Source organism: Triticum dicoccoides, chromosome 4B (genome assembly GCF_002162155.2).
Source record: "Triticum dicoccoides isolate Atlit2015 ecotype Zavitan chromosome 4B, WEW_v2.0, whole genome shotgun sequence".
Taxonomy (NCBI): domain Eukaryota; kingdom Viridiplantae; phylum Streptophyta; class Magnoliopsida; order Poales; family Poaceae; genus Triticum; species Triticum dicoccoides.
Window position 1 is genome coordinate 208,093,048 of NC_041387.1, and position 17,235 is coordinate 208,110,282.

The following is a 17,235-nucleotide window of genomic DNA, read 5'->3' on the forward strand; positions in this document are numbered from 1 at the left end:
ATGAATCCGAAACAATAATACTACTACTACAATATGCAAGAACAAGTTATCCAACTATGATCCACATGTAAACATCATCTCACTACTAGAAAAAGGGCTACTAGTGGCGCACCTGTTTTCGCTACTAATGGCGCACTACAGGTGCGCCACTAGCACCACACCATTAGTTTTTTTTTCTAATGGCGCACCTGGGGTGCGCCATTAGTATCTGGTATACTAATGGCGCACGAACGTAAACCACGACAAGCAATCAAGCAATCACGGCATCACCTGCAATCTGGCATGACATGCCAGGTCAGCACATTGAATGTACTTGCAAGCTCACAACAACCAAAAACATCAAGGCAAGCCAACAACATAGCATTAAGCAGGTTAATTAAATTAACAACTACCATGATACAACAACAACTACTAAGCCTGATATGAAACTACTACAATACTGATAAATCACCATCTCCGATCTCCATAACCATATCTCTCTTGGCTAACCGGCCAAGCAATATACCATCTCGATCACCTCGTGATCAAAACCAAACTGTACCCGTGATCCTTACGGCGATCACAACCCGACCAATAAATGGCCCATGATCCTTACAATGATCACAACCCGACCAATATCTGGCCCGTGATCCTTACGGCGATCACAACCCGACCAATAAATGGCCCGTGATCCTTACGGCGATCACAACCCGAACAATACTTGGCAAATCTGTACTGCTCCAAATATCCACATATCCATCACCTATAAGTCATTCCATCATGTGAGTGTTGATCAAACGGTGTACCCTAGTACGAACCCATGCCCATGACCGAGGACGCGACTATCGATAGATTAAACATACACTCTATAGAGGTAGCGCACTGTACCCACACCACAGAACCCATGGCCTCGCACTCCCATTCGGGTGGACCAACAGCGTTCCGACAAAACTGATCTACTACCATGACACTCTCCCGGTCACTCCGACCCACTCTCCTCCGGGCTAAGTCATGGGCGGCCCCGTGTCTACCTCAAGACACCTCAATGGCCACCGTCGTGGCCCGTCCCTCTCTGGGAACCGGATCCAAAAACTAACTCAACAACAGGCACACAAGGCTTATGGCCGCCTACCTGATCAGGGTAGCGCGCGCCCATAACCTTCCCTCATTGGAGGCACCCGCGAGAGGCACGACAATAGACCGCTTTAGGGCCGTCCCATACCGGCAAATGTGGTTGCACTGGAAAAGTTCGATTTGGCGGCACCTGACCAACTTATTGACGGAATTTATCCCAAAAAATAACCATGATAACTGATACTCCGATGTCAACCATCAAACTATAATCCAAGTCATAGCAATATCCAACAAATAATCCAAGCATAATATCATCATACCAAAATACTCCGAGGATAGCATAACACTACTATCACAATGAATCCGAAACAATAATACTACTACTACAATATGCAAGAACAGGTTATCCAACTATGATCCACATGTAAACATCATCTCACTACTAGAAAAAGGGCTGCTAGTGGCGCACCTGTTTTCGCTACTGATGGCGCACTACAGGTGCCCCACTAGCACCACGCCATTAGATTTTTTTTCTAATGGCGCACCTGGGGTGCGCCATTAGTATCTAGTATACTAATGGCACACCGCTGGTGCGCCGTGAGTATAGCCCACGGTGCGCCATTAGTACTAATGGCGCACCACATAGAAGTGCGCCATTAGTAACAATTTTTTTTCAGAATTTTTTATTTATTTTTTCAAATTTTTTCAATTTTTTTCGTTTTTTTTCTTAATCTCAGGTCACTATGGCTTAATCTCGGGTCAATATTCTTAATCTCAGGTCAAATCGCACTCCGTGGTCAAACTTCCCGAAAGGTTACCCATCCTCACACTACTCCAGCCCAAGCACGCTTAACTTCAGAGTTCTATCCAACCCCAGCAACAGCTCACTTCACAGGCACTTGTTGATATATCTAGCACATCAATCCTATTATACCTTGTTGATGTCTAGGACTTTGTTCATGTTCATGACTATGATGAAATTTTGAAAAATATTTCAAACGTCCCGGTCATATTACGTATCATTTTTTGAAAAAAATTAAAAATAATAATTCAAAACCATTTTTTTCTGTTACTAGTGGCGCACCACATCCACGGCGCGCCACTAGTAAGTTTGAATTTTTTTTTTGAATTTTTTGCCTCTAGATCTTGAAAGCCCCATAACTTTTTTCTGTTAGGTTTTTGGGGATTTTAAAAATGTTTAACGGGTTCCCCTTGTTAAATTCGGATGTAACTTTTTGAGTAGATGATTTTTCACATAAAAAACTTTTTAATCCGAGTTCGTATGCAAAAGTTATGCCCATTTTACAAATTTCCAGAGAGATTTTGCAAATAAAGTCAAAATTCATATTTGTAAATTTTCCCAACAACTAGACCACATATCACATGGGAAACTTATTTTCTTTTAATTTTTTGACATTTTTATCATTTTCTTTTATTTTTTTAAAAACTAAAAAGGCGGTCCATAGGGGGGGTGCATTCGGTGGAATTTTTGGACCAAGCTAATAATGGCGCACCATCGGAGTGGCGCGCCATTACTAGTTCAACTAGTAATGGCGCACCACTCCCACAGTGTTCCATTACTAGTTTTGAAAAAATAAAAAAAATTGGAAAAAAATTTGAAAAAAATTACTAGTGGCGCACCGTGGATGTGGTGCGCCATTACTAGTTAAAACTAGTAATGGCGCACTATCCCCTGGTGCGCCATTAGTTTTGAAAAAAAATAAAAAAAATTGAAAAAATTGATTTTTTTTACTAATGGCGCACCGTGGATGTGGTGCGCCATTACTAGTTTAACTAATAATGGCGCAATATCCCCTGGTGCGCCATTAGTAGTTTTGAAAAAAAAAATTAAAAAAAATTGTTACTAATGGGGCACCACGGATGTGGTGCGCCATTAGTATATAGTAGTGGCGCACCACATGTCTGGTGCGCCATTAGTGTCCATTTCATCTATAGCCCTTTTCCTAGTAGTGTCTCCGAAAATAATACTCCAAGCAACAGAACATCAACTATCATCATGAAGATAATCATACTAACCACTAATAATCCAAAGGTTGCATGACAATCAAAGTAATACTCCAAGAATATAATCATAGAAATAATCATAATACCATCCACTAATACTCCAATGGCAACATGATACTCATCAACTACAAACATAACTCCTAGTAATCCAAACAATAGCAAGGCAACAACAAGATCAAAATAATACTCCGAGAAAATGCCATGCACAAAGTCATGTTGCTAAAGCATTATTTTAAACAAGTTCAAAATGAATTAAGCCATGTCACTGCATTACAGTGATGAAAATGGAGGGTGTGGCTTGCCTGGGGTGGAAGAAATCATCGGGAGAAAGTGCAAGAAGCTGGCGGAAAGAATCGCCGGAAATCGTTCTCTCTCGGAGGGGGCTGATTAAGGGCAGGGGCAAAATGCTCATTTTTAGTATGCGAAAGCATAATGAAAGTGACACCAATAGAAAGGGCTCCACGAAACGAAGAAGTGGGCTTTGGAATCACCTCATTTGGAGTTACGGATAAAAAGTTATGGACGTTTTTCTGCCAGGGACCCATCTGTAATGAAAATCTTTTCAACCAGGGGCCTGAACAGAAAAAGTCAAAGCGTAATCTGGGAAAATACGCCTTCACCTTATCCATTTGAAAAGTGGCGGGGCCGGACACGTGCGGGTCCCACGGGGTGGGGCCCGTCACTTATCCATGTGGGCTGGGCTGGTCAACGCAGGGGCGCTGCCGGTGCCGGCCCCGGCGACTCCGGCTACGTCCGGCCAAACGGAGGGCACCGGAGGCTTCAAGGTGGCGCGCCGCCTCCATCCCAGGGCAGAGGGAGCGCCGGGGAGGGGTGTGACCGTGGCACAGTGCGGTGGCAGAAGCTACAGGAGGCGGCGGCTAAGATTAGGGACGGTGATGCTGGGGGTCTCCGACGAGGGGGAGGGAGTTGGGGCGACTAGATGGACTTTGGGGATGCTACTGGTGGAAGAATGGAGGAGAAAGGAGCTCGGGATCGAGCTAATTTAGGCGACGGCCGGCAATGGCCGTGGTGGTCATGACGGGACAGGAGAGCTCCATGGGCTCGGAAGAGAGGTCGGGGAGGGAGCTGAGAGTGAGGCGAGGCCAGTGGTGAGCTCGAACGGCTCTGGGAGAGCTTAAATAGCCGTGGGGCGAGGGGCACGGCCTTGGGTGACGCCGGGCACGTCCAGCCGAAGCTCTGGCGACGTCCAGCGAGCATGGGAGGGCGCGGGATCACGACGAGGGAGGTGCGGACGAGCGATAGTGGTGCACAGGGAAGGAGGGGCCGAGGGGAAGCAGAGGAAAGGGCCGAGTACCATTAAAGCTCGGTCGGCCACAGTGCGCCTATGGGCGCGCGGCGACGAGCGCTGACGGAGTGGCCGACGGAGGGGGAGAGGGCTCCAGGAGGATGGCGACGACGAGGGAAATCTACTGGACATCATCACGAGCGCGAAGCCGACGAGAGGGGGAGGGGGTCCAGCACAAACACCGACTGGACGCGCTCATGGCATGCCAAAATGGTGGTCACCACCAGTGCTGGCATGTGTGGGAGGCAAACAGCTGGCAAATGATGTCTAGTGGTAAGTCCTTCGAATGATGGTTTTAACTAAGGTGGTAACTAGGTTAAACAGGCTCTGGTTAAAAAGTTATCACCCTCTGAAGTTTACTGCAGTAAACTTGGGTGAACACTGGGATCAACAGAGATATGCTATGGGCCAAACAAGATGTCTGGGATGTTTATCTATAGAGGGACTATGATCCAGGAGGTTTTCAGGGTAAATGGACCAAGATTAATCATAGTTGCTTCACAATTGCATATTTGGTCCAGAAATGAAGATCATGAAGGTGCACTCACATGGAGTGTCCACTTGAGCTAAAATTGGGCAAGGCTTAGTCATTTGGTCATATGAAGATGCTCAAAAAGTATCATACCATTTGGCAAAGCCAAAATGGTACATGCTTCACAAACATCTCCTCTGGACAGAAACTTGGAATAATTATGGTGATCAAATGGATCAATTAAATGATGCCAAATTGTGTGGAGAGATGTTTTATGGGTAGAAGAATGATCTAGTAATTTATCAGGATTTTTGAAGCAATATAAAATGCACTTGCTTCACAACCTGAAAATAAGGCCAGAATCAAAGATTTGCTCCTGTGCTCACATAGTTGCTTGGATGGGGCTGAAAATGGGTGAAGGGGTTTAAGATGAGAACATTAAAGAGTGTGCAAAAGTTCAACTTATTTGGATACTCCTAGCTAGTACTTCCTTCACAAAGCCTTATGTCTGACAGAAACTTTGAAAATTCACTGAGGAAGATTGGCTAGGCCAATAAATTTGAACTTGTGCATGGGGCAATTATTTGGACATATAATCATGCCCAAAATGTTTGGGAGGCACTAGGAAAAATATAAATGACACTTCCTTCACAAAGTGCCATTCAGGGCAAAATAGAAAAAGGAATATTGGGGAAGTATTTTTGAACTGGCCAAGGCAATGTTTGGGCATATTTGAGCTATATATGACCCAAAGGAATTATGAGAATTATTTGGGGATTTTTGGATGGACAAAAATACAGGTTGCTTCACAACCTAGGGCAGATAGGGTTACTCCTTTAATGAAAAAGGAATATTCCCTAGAAAAGATTTTAGGGTTTGGTCAAGGAGTGAAGTGACATGATCTTGGCAAGGTTTTGATAATGATGAGCCACGTGGGAGGGGAAAGGAGGATGATTTCCCAGGTGGCAAGGCCACAGAACCACTCCAAAAAGAAAAACAGAGCAAAAACCAAATAAATCCAAAGAAAAAGAAAAGGGCCAAAATCCAGGTTGTTACAAAAACTAAGGGAAATACTTACACTACTTTGCTGCATCACCCTTTCATCTTTAAGGAAAACCAACGCAAGCTCAAGACGTAACAACGGGTAAGGGAAAGAAGGGCGAAAATATAAAAGGCAGCAGCATAACCCGACAGGTCAAGGTGGCAATAGTAAGCGTAAAGCTGATGGTAATTTCGACTTTGTGGCTAACACCAATGCGCAGAACAATGATCGGCGTCGTAAGGGAAGACCGGCCCAATGGTCACGGTTCTACCTCGAAGCAGTGATGAATCAGCCTTGTCAAAGGCATGGTACGCGCGAAAAGCCAGCTGGTCATCTGTGGAAGGATTGTTACATCATGAAGGAGTTTAAAAATTCCAATTTTTTCAATCATGGCCCAAATGGCGGTCCTGGATCCGGCTCTCATGGACCTGGATTTGGTGGTGGCGGTTCAAACTCTGGCTTCCAAGGTCAAGGCAATCAAGGTGGTTTTAATTAGCAGTCTAACCAAGGAAACCAGCAACAGCATTCTGGTTATCGGAGTAATCCAAAGCAGCTGAATGGTGGTCAGTATCATGTGTTCGCCACAGGTCTGCGCAAGCGAGATCTGAATATCCATAAACGGGCGGTGAACTCTGTTGAACCGGCGGTGCCCCGATACTTAAGGTGGTCTAAGCAGCCTATTATATGGAGCGGAGAGGATCACCCGCCCAGGGTCAACAATTCGAGTCAGCTGGCATTGGTGATTGCTCCACAGGTAGGAGGATATAAACTCACAAAGGTGCTCATGGATGGAGGCAGAAGTATCAATGTCCTTTACTATGAGACCTTTTGTCGCATGAATTTGACTGACAAGGATCTTAGGCCGTCTTGTACTTTCTTTCATGGGGTGGTGCCTGGTAAGTCGGCGTATCCTGTGGGAAGGATAACACTAGAAGTGGCTTTTGGAGATGACAATGATTCTAGAGTTGAGAAGTTAACCTTTGAGGTGGTGAAAATTAAGAGCCCATACCATGCTTTGTTTGGGCGGCCAGCCTACCCCAAGTTTATGGCATGGCCGTGTTATGTTTATTTGTAGCTTAAGATGCCGGGTGACAAGGGCACCATCACGATGCATGTTAATAGAAGAATCGCTCTGGATTGTGAAGAGGGTGATGCTGCTTATGCTGAGTCGGCTTGTGCCACCGAAGAATTGAAGTTTTATAAAGACAATGTTGACCCGGCGGATATGACACCTTTGAAGAAACCAACCACAAAGAATGAGCCCTTAATGAAGTTTAAGTCGGCAGATGACACTAAAATGGTTGACTTTGGTGATTCTTTAATGCAGTTCAACATCAGTGCTAATATGGACCCAAAATAGGAAAGCACGCTCATCAAGTTCATCTGTGAGAACTGGAATAGCTTTGCATGGAAGCCTTCAGACATGCCAGGTGTATCGAGGGAACTCGCTGAGCACACTCTTAATGTGGATCCCAAGTTTAAATTGGTCAAACAGTTTCTTCGTCGATTTAATGAGGAAAGGCGCAAGGCAATTGGTGAATAGGTGGCCCGGCTCTTGGCGGCAGAGTTCATCATTGGAGTTTTTCATCCTGGGTGGCTGGCTAACCCGGTGCTAGTACTTAATAAAAATGGCACTTGGCGTATGTGTGTGGATTATATAGACCTTAACAAGGCCTATCCGAAGGATACTTTTGCTCTCCCTCGTATTAATCAGATTATTGATGCTACGGCTGGTTGTGAGCGCTTGAGCTTTTTGGATGCTTACTCTGGTTATCATCAGATCAAAATGGCAGTTAAGGACCAGGAGAAGACAACTTTCATCACTCCCTTTGGGGCCTTCTGTTATGTGTCTATGCCCTTTGGGCTTAAGAGTGCCCAGGCGACTTACCAATGATGTGTTCATAATTGCCTTCATGGCCAGATTGGGTGCAATGTTCATGCCTATATGGATGATATTGTTGTGAAATCCAGAAAGAAGGAGACATGATTGAGGATATGAAAGAAACCTTTGACAATCTCCGGGTCTACAAAATGATGCTTAACCCGGCCAAGTGTGTTTTTGGCATGCCAGCAGGCAAGCTATTGGGATTCTTGGTGTCTGAGAGAGGCATTGAAGCTAACCATGAGAAGATCAAGGCTATCACCTCTTTGTCTAAACCGGCGTGTATCAATGATGTCCAGTGTTTGGCAGGCCGTATCGTGGCCTTGAGCCGGTTTATAAGTCGCCTGGGAGAGAAGGCTATTCCTCTATATCATATGATGAAAAAGACAGATAACTTCGTCTGGAGCGATGCTGCTAATGAGGCGTTTGAGGCACTTAAGAAGCAACTGGCTGAGGCGCTGGTTCCTGTAGCCCCTATTGAGAAGGAGCCCTTGCTGTTATATGTGGCTACAAACAACAGGGCTGTCAGTGTAGCAGTTGTGGTTCAAAGGAAGGAGTCAGGCAAGGAGTATCCGGGTCAAAGGTCGGTTTATTACGTCAATGAGGTGCTCATTGAGTCTAAGCAGAGATACCCACATTGGCAAAAGCTGGTTTATGGCATGTTCATGGCTAGTCGCAAATTGAAACAATATTTCCTTGGTCATCCTATCACTGTGGTCAGCTCTGCTCCTTTGGGGATATTATTCAAAATAGAGAAGCCACATGTCGGGTAGCTAAGTGGGCCATTGAGCTTGGACCCTATGGTTTAAAATATGTGCCTCGGATGGCTATAAAATCTCAAGCACTTGTAGACCTCATCAATCATTGGACAAAGTTACAGATGCCTGAGGATTAGCCGGATAATACATATTGGACTATACATTTTGATGGATCTAGGCAATTGGAAGGCTCGGGGGCTGGAGTTATATTGACTTCCCCATGAGGTGATAAATTTTGTTATGTTTTAAGGTTGATGTTCCCTTGTACTAACAATGCAGCTGAATATGAAGCCTTACTCCATGGTCTTCGGATGGCTAAAGAGATGAGTCTAAGCCAGGTAAGATGTTTTGGCGACTTAGATTTGGTGGCTCAGTAAGTGTTAGGGACTTGGGATTCAAAGGATCCACTCATGGCGGCTTATCATCGAGAGGTTGGTACTATTGCTGGTCACTTCAAGGGATATCAAGTGTAGCATATTGATCTAAGGAAAAATGAAGCGGCTGATGCGTTAAGTCGGCTGGGGTCTCAGCATAAGCCGGTTCCACCTAATATTTTCCTTGATATTTTGCATAACCCATCAATGAAGTTTCCTACGGAGGAGGATCTGGCAGTTCCTGACCTGGAGGCACAATTGGTGGCGGCTCTTCATGTTATCCCTGATTGGACTGTTCGTATTTGGCTTAAATGGCCCGAGCCGAGTTACCTGAGGATGAAACTTTGGCTAGGCAGATAAACCGGAGGTCTAAGTCAATGACTATTGTCAATGGTGAGCTTCACAGATGCAGTGTTACAGGGGTGTTTCAACGATGTGTTTCTCCTGAGGAAGGCCGTGAAATTTTAAGGGAGATTCATGAAGGAGATTGCGGCCATCATGCCGGCTCTAAGTCTCTTGTTGCCAAATCTTTTTGTCATGGGTTTTATTGGCTGACGGCTCATGCTGATGCAGAAGATTTGGTCAGTAAATGTGATGGTTATCAGAAATTTTCAAGACGAGCTCATGTGCCGGCTCAAGAATTGAGGATGATTCCAATTACTTGGCCATTTGCAGTCTGGGGGCTGGATATGGTTGGGCATTTCAAAAGGTCCAAGGATAAAAAGACCCACCTCTTGGTGGTGGTTGACAAGTTTACAAAGTGGGTTGAGGCTGAGATGGTCAGCAAATGTGATGCAGCCACGATGGCTCAATTCATCAAAAAGGTGATATTTCATTTTGGGTATCCTCATAGTATCATCACTGATAATGGTACTAATCTGTCTAAGGGAGCAATGAAGTAATTCTATCAACAAGAGCACATCTGGCTTGATGTATGATCAGTGGCTCACCTCCAGTCTAATGGCCAAGTTGAATGAGCTAATCAAGAAATCTTGAGAGGTATCAAGCCCCAGCTTATGGTTCCTTTGCAGAGAACACAGGGTTTTTGGGTGGAAGAGTTTCCCTCGGCGCTTTGGAGTATCAATACCACCGCCAATAGATCTACGGGTTACACGCCTTTCTTCATGGTTTACGGAGCAGAGGCGGTTCTCCCTAGTGACATACGTCACGATTCGCCTTGTGTGGCGGCTTATGTTGAAGTTGACAATGAGAAAGCACGTCTGGATGCTATTGACCTGTTAGATGAGGAGCGTGACCTTGCAGTGGCTTGTTCGGCGATTTATCAGCAAGATCTGCATCGTTACCACAGCCACCGGGTTAAAACCAGGACCTTTAAAGAAGGCGATTTGGTGCTCCGGCTTATCCAGGATCAAGCTGACATGCACAAGCTATCCCCACCTTGGGAAGGGCCCTTCATGGTCAGCAAGAATCTAAACAACGGGTCATACTACCTTATCGATGTTTGAGGCCACAAGGACTCACGCACATCGGAGGAGGAGACCCGTCGGCCATGGAATATTTCTCATCTTCAGCCTTATTACTCCTGAGCAACCGACTCTTGTGATGTACATACTTTATCAATGTATATATTATCATGAATATAATAAAGTCGGCAACCCTGATAATTCAGGGCCTCTGTCGTTTCATTTATGAGAATACGAATCTTCATTGTCACTTCATACGATCACTTAGGGGCTTCCTGCTCATTGACCATAGGTATGATTACCGTCTAGATCCGGCTTGTACGCCATGATTAAAACATACTTGGGGGCTTCCTCCTCATTGAGCATAGCTCTGAATCCGACTTATAAGCCCGGAATAAACTTTTACTTGGGGGCTTCTCCTCATTGAGCATAGCTCTGAATCTGACTTATATGCCTGGAATAAACTTTTACTTGGGGGCTCATTAAGCATAGCTATGACCCTTGTAATAGGCTTGGACGCCTGGTGTATTCACCAAAAAATCCGGGTTATCCTGCCTATGTAAGTCTGCCACTCCGCCCAGGTAATCTTGGAATGACTCGATGTACTCTTGATAGTTAATCTTATAAAGACCCTGAATTTGTCAATTTAAAACGGCGATTGGTCATGTGAGGTCCGGCTTACAGTTTGAGTGAAGGTTTAACTCAGCTGTTGTGTGGCCCATGAAAGCACCTGAGTTTTAGGCTTGGCAGCCTATGAAAGCCCTGTTTTCTTATTTATCTTTCATTTGAACATTTTTTGGAGTTTTATCTCTTGTCACATGTCAATACATGGTTGAAAAAGCAATTAGGACCATGTTGCCTTATGGTTCATGTATATCTTTATATGGAGTGTTATTATCCCGGTCTGGCTTTGGACTTTAAGTTGCCAAGATATAATGATTATATGCTTAGCTCTTTCTGCTAAAATTTTGGGATATCACCCCTTGCTGCATGCGGTGTTATAAGCCGGCAGTATGAACAGGACGTTGTGCTTCTGTCTATGGGCTATTGCCTTTACCACATGACTTATGATAAGTCGACAGTATGAACAAATATCAAAGGTATGCTATTTATTTCATTATATAAGGTTTTTACAAACCGGCCCTGATCATGGACTGTTTAGTCCTCAGTTGTTTTTATATGGGGTATCATGACCCGCCCTGGAGTAAACCGCCAGGGCACTTGTTATCTGTTTATATGCAGGGGAAAATGATAAACCTGACCTACATAATGGATAATATTACAAAGCATAAGTGGCATATTTTCCCATGATGGATCAACAGTGTTATGCAAACAAAACATGCACGATGGCACGGCAGATCAGTATTTAACTAGCCTATTACATGGCTCCTCGGGCCCAAATGGATAAATTATTTTTCAAACAGTTCCTGGTGGTGCAAATAAAGAACCGCCAGCAGATTAGTTCTCCTGGCCTTGGTGGTTTGAAGCTTCCAGGTCATCCCATGCCGGTTCTGCTTCTTCCCCCCATCTTCTGGAAGTCAGGCGATGACCAATTGATACCAGTCAAGGCTTGGAATTCAGTGTCATCATCAATAAACTCAGAGAGATCAATTTTTGGGGCGAAAGTATGCTTATGGATTGGAGGGATAAGATCTGCAATCTTGTAAGCCGGCGTGGGCATCTTCTGATTCTCTACGGTGTAAGCCGCCTGATACTTGGAAAGATCTGTTTCTTCAGCAAGCAAGCTAGCTAAAGGATGCATCTCCTTCACACAGACAGCAAAATCTTTCTTATCAAAAGGAGACATGTCCTCTTTTAAATTAGGGTAGCCAGTGGCTAGCTCGGTTGGGTCTAATTCTGATTGCCATGCCTTTGCCCGGCTTAAAGCTGTAATGACGCTGGCTCTAGCAGCCGATCGTTTATTTTCTTCAATTCTGGATGGCAAGATAGAAAGGCTGCTTAACACATCACTGAGAAGAGATGGTGTTTGATTGCTTGGGGAGATGGCGGCTATTGTGCGTTGAGCTCTGGTATACAGTTGCTCTACTAAGGTATAAACCGCCTTGAGCTTTATCAGCGTTTCTTTCCAAAGGTTGCTGCTTCTGGGACCTGCATGGGATATTATGATTGAGTCACTAGGCGGTTTAAAGAAAAAAGAAAGAAAGACATTGAGATATAAAATGATCTTACCAAAAATAGCAAAGGTCATTTGATTGATGTGATGCTGTAAGCCGGAAAAATTGGTAGTGACCTCTTCCAATGAGGCCTCAACTTTCTTAGCCCTTTGGATCAAGGTGGCCCTCTCTTCAGCCTAGGCGGCTTTCTCAGTGTTAAGTTTAGTTTTGAGCTTCTCATTTTCATTCACGCTAAACTTGAACTTGGAGTCAGCCCTCCGGTTCTCATCTTCTTGTGTTTCAAGCCGGGTTTTCAAGTCAGTGAGCTGATATTGAAATTCCCTAGATGCCTCCTAAAAGAAAATTTCCAAGCAAATATGAGCAGATAGGAAACAACATATATTGACAAGTCTAGCCCTTTGCAAGCAATAACACTTGGCACTTGGGGGCTATTCTTTATGGAGTTATATATATTTATAAATCCCAAGCCCTTTGCAAGCAATAGTACTTGGCACTTGGGGGCTAATGGATGCAAAGCTTGTTTTATGATGCAATGACAGGTGACCCCAGTTCATCATTTATCCAAGTTTACCCGGTTGGCAAGGATGACTAGCTAAGATTTCTTGTCAATTGATAAGTCTCGGTTTATTCTGATAGATTCAACCGGCCCTTGGGGACTACAGATGCAAAGTTGATCATTATTAAGTGAAGAACCGACTTAACTTAATAGTTTCAGCTAGCCCTTGGGGGCTACATGTTCTGACTCAGAAGCATAATAAAAAGGCTATCTAGCAAGTCTACAGTATATTCTATTCTATCATATTCAGTAGACTTGGGGGCTAAAGGAATATATCTCATATGAGAGTAAGAATTAATACCTCATGTTTCTGATGCATGTGCTTGACCATGTCAATTTGCAAATCACGACTGTTGTGTACTTGATTCAGATAGCCGAAGAGGATTTCACTAATGCTCAGATGTGAGTAATTAGCCATGTCAAATTTGACCTTGCGCCTCTCGACCAGCTCTTCCTTGGCAGAATGTTTAGCCAGAGTAATAGGGTTCCCCGGTTCCTGAAAACCAGTGCCAGTGACCACAACTTCCTCAGTGTTCGGTTTTGGAGGCTTAGTTGGTCTTGGCGGTTTAGCAACCAAGGGATCATCAACCATAGGATCAACAAAGGTGCCACGATTTTCTAGTGGCAGATCATCAGCAGGATCATCCGGTTGTTGCACGGAGGCCTCGGAGTTTGGTGCTTGTTTTTCGGCTCATGAGGTTTGTATCTTCTGTGCGCTTGTTTGTTTTGGCCTTTGTGCTAGGCTTTGCTTTCCCACTACAAGAGGAGTTGGAAAGTCAGTATGAATTCAGAGATATTAAAAAGCACAGGTTTACGTTGGTACCTAGGGGCAGTCTTGAAAGGAGGAAGCTGAGTTTGAGATGAATCGCTGGACGAAGACTGAGAGGTCCACTGATAATTCGAGTCAGAAGCATAAAGTACTGGATGAATATATATGATTTAAAATAAATAAGAGTCGATTTTTTTAATACCTCATTCCGGTGTTTGCGTGGGGCTGGCGTGTTAGGTAAACCGGAGGAAAGTTCTCCGCCTCCACTGGTCCGGGTTCTGTGCCGGTTTTCATGTTGTTGTTGCTTCAAAATAAAGTTGGGATCCATGTGAGCTAAAGGGTGAGAAAACCTTACTTTCCGGATCACGCGTCGAATTTTTTGTCTTGGCAAGGGCTTTGAGTCAGAGGAAATAATGGTTACCTCGTCATCAACTACCTGGCTACTCTCCGCATCGTCCTGATAGTAATTAGTGTCAATAATATGGATGAAAAATGAGCCAAGGGAATCAAGGTCTACCTCTGACTCTTCATCTTCATCCACGTTAAACGTATTAGAAGCAGTGGATTTCCTTTTGTTTTTCTTCATGGCTTCGGTCTTGGCCCTGTCCTTCTTGGCGACTTTTTCATCATATCTCTTATCCCAAAAAGTAGATCCAGCCTGATAAAGTTTACAATAAAGGTTAGGATTTCTAGATTCAACGAGCAGTGAAGTAAAAAGTATGTAAACCAGACAGACATACCACAGTGCCAGTTTAAGTTTGCAGAAAGGATTCAGACCCACTCTGCTGCAGCTTTCCAAGGTTTCATTCAGAAGAGTCTTGGTCATATCATTGATGGCTTTAGCAGTCAAACACGTTGAACTATAATGGAGTGGATCTTTGGTGTCGCCAGTATATGTACAAATTAAACCGGGCTAGCGGATCAAAGGTATGATCCTCCAAGCTACCCAACACCGAACTAGATAAATCCCGGTTAATCTGTTGCCCAGTAATGCAGTAACCTTTGAGAAGGTAGGGGCAAGTTTGGCCCGTTCAGTGGTGGTAAGCCGGCCAGGAAGAGGATGCTTCGGGTTGAGCCGTTGGTCATGATAGCTTGGTAAGGGATTTTCATCAGCAGGAGAAGTATCCTTCCAGTAGAACCAGGTTTGATTCCAATCTTTGGGATGGCTTGGAAGCAAAGCATAAGGGAAAATGGTGTCTCTGCGACGCTGAATTGAGATCCCTTCGAGTTCTTGGCTGGGGCCGTCAGTAAATTCATTCTGGCGGTTCAGGTAGAAATACTCTCTGAAGAGGTCAAAACTAGGTTCTTCCTCAAGGTATACTTCACAGAAGACCTGGAAATTGCAAATATTGGAAATGGAGTTGGGCCCGATATCTTTTGGATGAAGTTACATAAAATGCAGAACATCACGGAAGAATTTTGACCCGGGCGGTGAGAAGCCTCGGTTCATGTGATCAGTGAAAACGATAACTTCATCGGCTTGCGGGTGAGGTTTGATTTCACCCGGATTAGGAGAACGCCAGTGAATGATGCCTTTCGCCGGTAAGAAACCAATCTTCACATAATCTTTGAGCATTGCCTCGGTAACAATGGATGGGACCCAGTCGCATGATGTAACTATCTTAGTCATGATTGGGGGCATGATCTACAATAAGCGATTCAAGATGTTATTAAACCGGCAAATATATGGTGAGTTACAAGTTGTTGTTTCAACCGCTATACAAGGATAAAGCTATGGGGATCCAGTTCAGAACAAGCCAGCTTGGTTAAACCGGAAGGAGATGGCCGGATTATTGACTCAAGTAGATGATGGCAGCTTAAATGGGGCCTAATGTTATATGATGGTTCACGGTTTATGTCATAAGCCGCCATGGAAGTTTTGGGGATTTGAATCTATGAAGTGAAAATTTCTGCTAAGGGGCGGACAAACAGATTTCACAAGCTAGAGCCATAATTTCGAATCTGTGACAGTTCAGAAAAGGCTGTGAAAGTAAAACCTAACGGGGCGGCAGTGAAAAACTTTGATGCGGTGATGTGGTTTTCTACAGGGAGATGCTATTTTAATGATGAAAATGACGATAAAACTACTTCTGCGCAAGATCTATGGCCTATCCAGATTAAAGGCTGTAGGGGTTGAAGAAAGTAATGAAGAACAACAAGAACACCGATGAGCAGCCCAAACTCTAATGCAGATCTGAGATGAAAGGGGGAGGTGCACTGGAGTTCTCTGGTCTAGTCAGGTCGATGCGGCGGCCTGAGTTGATGCAGCGGCCGGAGGATGCGGCGGTGGGACCGGAGCGCTCGTGCGGCTGTGTGAAGGAGGAAGACAAAGAAGGAAGTGAGGGGGAGAATGAGGAAGACCCCTGTCCCTATTTATAAGGGAGCGGATACAAGGCATGCACGGGAATCGAGGAGGCCGAAATCATCATATGGCAATATGGACGCCTTGATTTTTGGGATGTTTATTAAGATAAGGATCAGTTAAAGATGTTCTGGGCCTCGTGCGGAATTAATGCGAAATGATGTCACGACGGTTTAAGAAGATTTTGAGAGATGACGTCATGGCGGATTACAACAAGTGATGTAAATTCTTACAAGTCAGGTATTGAATATTGATATGAACAAGTTCAAATCAACCTGGGGCCTAATGTTGGGGATATAACTACTGGGTATGAACCGCCCAGGAGGGGCCGGGTCATACCACCGGCAATAACTCATGAAGGTGGCGGGTCATAGGAAGCCCGTTGACGGCCCAAGACCCACAGGTGACTTAGGGCCCAAGAGGATGAACCGCCATGAGAATAACTTGTATTGTAGGACAGGCTTAGTTAGTCACCAACCCGGACACGTTGTCTATGAGCCGGCCGGGACTCTGTAAGCCGCCAAGCGTCAACCTGTGTATAAAAAGGGATGATCCGGCGGCGAGTTAGGGCAGGAAAGAAGAGATCGAGAATTAGGTCAAGCGTATTCACTCTGTGGTAATCGAAGCCCAAGCAATAACCACTCTACACTAGATTAGGCTGTTACCTCCACCGCGAGGGTCCGAACCAGTATAAACTCTCCGTGTCCCTTGTCCCGTTTAACCCCTTCAAGCTAACCACGTTGCGATGGCTCCACACCTATGTCCTTATGCCAGGACATCTGACGTGACAATTCCACGACAGAGGCCCAAACCCTAACGGTCCACCATCCCCACCTCTTTGCCATCAGCCAGCGGATGACAAATAATTTTTCTCGTCCGCCAACCAAATGCTACCTAATGGTGCCCCCACCCCACCTCCCACTCTCGCCCTCACACGCCACCCCCAGCCCACAACCCACCACACTGCAATCGCCGCCGCCACCGCCGCCCTCGCCGGCCCGTCGCGCCGCCACACCACCTGCCCCGCCGCCCCCACCACACCTCTCACTCTTGCCCTCTCACTCCACCCCCAGCCCA